Raw genomic sequence first — 3,235 nt, forward strand, 5'->3', positions numbered from 1 at the left:
TCCAGCTGCGTGGACAGCTCTGAAGAGAGGAGAAGTGGCCAACGTGGTGCAGAGAAACCCAAAACTGTTTGCTTCTGCCTCCCCTTGCCCTCGTGTTTGCATTGGTCCTGCAACGAGTCTGGAAGCATTTTAGGAAAAGTACAGTGAAAACAGAGCTGCCAGTGCTGTCCTCGCCCAAGAACGGGACATTCTTGAAGCGGTAAAATGCCTGCTGGTTTGTTCTCTCCCTGGGAGGGTTTTAGGAGTTCGGTTTTGCTCTTGGCTGACTGTATTTTGATTTGCTGGGACGGTGTGAAGTGGGAGCCTCTCCTCCAGCACAACCCTTCTGGGGGTGGGAGAGAAGCAGCACAGCCCCCAGATAACAAAAACACGCTGCAGGAGTTGCAGAGCAGTGCTCTGGGAATTGGGTTGTTTCCAGAGAAATTTACAAGTCAAATAGAAGAAAAAAAAAAAAAAAAAGGATATAGGTGCTTTCAGGGTATTTGGGGTGCAGTCCCTCAGACCCATTTTGGTAAAAATGAACCAATTAAAAGACCAGTTGTGAACTGAGATGGTGATTCAGTGCCATTTCTTTCTGGTTTTGAAAACTCCAAGGAGCCATCTGAGCAGTTTGTTTCTCTTTCCATATTTCTAAACACATGCAAGGTAAGAATGAGTCATTGGTTAAAAATAAAGCCAAGCCTCTTATCTTTTTATATCCCTAAGTAGAAAGTGGGATGTGCTGCATTAATCAAGCCATGATTGGAAGTCCTGTGTAGGCTGGGGGTACTGAAGAGGGAGAACTGATGAAGCCCTCCTTTCTCTGTCAATCTTCCCTGTCTCAGGAAAGGAAGAAACAGAAACATTTGATAAAAAAACTGTTACAGGGAGCATCTTTGGTGGGCTCTTACTTTCTATGTACACACAAATCAAATTGTGATTCACCAAGACGAGGGCAAGGGGAAATACTCCAAAATTAAATTCTGATTTAAAAACTAGAAGGCAAAGAAATTTCAAAAGGAAAAAAAAAAATCAAACCAAACAACCGTACAAAAACAACAACACACACCAAAAAAAAACCAAAAACCAAACAAAAACCCAAACTAAACAAAACAAACAAACAACCCCCCAAACTGCCATAACAGCTCCATAAAAAAACCCATATTCTGATTTTCAGAGAAAACTTTAGAAATTGCCTGAACTAGAAGCTATTGAGGGACATAAAGTAGTCAAGTAAAAAGCAATTTCAGGTAATCTCTGACCAATCCTGCTGGTGTGAAGTAATTCAGTGTCTTGGTTAATGCAGCAGATGATGAACGGAGGCAGCTGGAACAGACCATGATCATTTCAGCTAATTCTATTATAGAAAGGGGAACAAGAGGCCTAATCTCCAGCAGGAGAGGAAGGGCAGCTGAGGGGACTCGTCCCCATGAGCACCTCCAGAACTTTATTGGGATGCCCTAATGAAGCAGAGGAGGTCAGGACCAGGGGGAAAGTGTCAGCTTTGTGCTCTGCATCCATAACCTGAGCATCAGCTGAGGATGGAGACACAGCAGGACAGAAAACTCTGAGATTAGTTAAAAATGGGAGCCACACAGAGCTGTGATAACTGGGCATCTCGTGGCAGACACTTCCATCTGGTGAGCAGTTCTTAGTGTGGGCGGGGAGGACAATCTGACACGCACGTTTCTGGGCTGACAGGCACTCGGGAGAAGACCTGGGCCCTGGCTTAGCCCCGTGAAACCTCTTGTTTCCTCCTGCCAAATGCCTGCAAAACCTCCAGAGACAGAAAGGCAAACCGGTTTATGGGTGAGTTTTGACATGCATGCATGAGAGGGACTAAGAAATGCTGCCTCCCAGAGAGGAAGAGGTGGAATGGTGCTTTCCTTGTTTCGGATTTCAAGAGAAGGCAAGGAAATAGGAGCATGTTTGTGATTGTCAGGTGTGACTGAAAGCCCAGAGCCACGCTGGGAGCCAGAGAGAGGTGGTGAAATAATCCAACCATTTGGTGAGGCCCAGAACGATCAGACCTCGTGGTCATCACATCATTCCTTTCCTCCTCTCTCTGTATGCACATACCTATGTGTATACACATAAAATGTATATATAAAAACACTGAACGTTTAACCTCTCAAATTTCATACCAGATTAATAAAATCTCCCTGTTTGGGTGGGTCATCCTGCGATTCCCACTTCTTTTGTGAAACATCTCTTGCTGCTGGGCATGGCAGGCAGAAATCTGAGATAGTAAGGTACTGGCACCTTTGGGGACTGACACCAGCAAAACAGCTGCTAATGAGCTCCAGGGGAAAGCCTGTACTGTAAAATAAATCAGCTGATGGATATTACGAACTGAAAAGATTAAAACCTACCTGATCTGTGAAACTTTTATCCCTCACTCAAATAATGGTCCTTGTACGCCCATGAAACCTTCTCACCAGTATCATTTTATCAGCAGCTGGCTGCAAACCAGGCACAGACTCCTCAGGAGCTGGAGGGGCTCTTTGAACAGGTATTCAGCTCTGATCCAACCATACCATGCAGCCCTACTAATGACCTTGAGAGAGGACAAGGCCTAAATACTAATAATCAGGGATTCCTAGGTCGTGGGTTTCTCCCAGATGGTCATTAATCCCCCGAAAATGTGTACCGGCCTCAGTTGTTAATGCCTAATTAACCCCCTAATGGCAACATCTCTGCCGTAGCTACAAGCTTTCTATTCCCCTTTAAACGCACCCAAGACTCCCAACACTGCCCAAAGGAGGCAGGAGCTCTCCAAGAGGCACAGCAGCCTATCAGTGATACCCCAATTACTGGGAAAAAAAGATCCCTGTGGAGTATAGATATGTCAGATGACACCTTGTACAGCTGCAGAAAATTCCTCAGCCATTAAAAATCTGCCGATCCCAGGGCTGTGTGTGCATTCCAGATCCCTGTGCCAGCGCTCCCGTGGAAGTTACAACGCAGGGGAGGGCTGTCAGCTCCGGGAACGTTCCTTGCAAGAGACGCTTTCCCAAGGACTTCCTTCATCGCTAACAATCAGAGCAGCAAAGAGCAACTGTGACTAAGCAGTTAATAAAGTTGTTTTCTTTTCACTGGCAGTGGGTGACTCAAGTCTTACCCCCTGCACCCACGATGACTGTTGAGGATTACCAAATCCTTACAGCACACAGCACAAGCTTCACATCATCTTTTTTTACAGCCCCATGGAGGGTTATTTTGAGCCCCATTTTAAGAGAGAAGGAGCTAAAGCAAA

Source organism: Empidonax traillii, unplaced genomic scaffold (assembly GCF_003031625.1).
Source record: "Empidonax traillii isolate 1590-97213 ecotype Southwest subspecies unplaced genomic scaffold, ASM303162v1 scaffold246:size859669, whole genome shotgun sequence".
Classification (NCBI taxonomy): domain Eukaryota; kingdom Metazoa; phylum Chordata; class Aves; order Passeriformes; family Tyrannidae; genus Empidonax; species Empidonax traillii.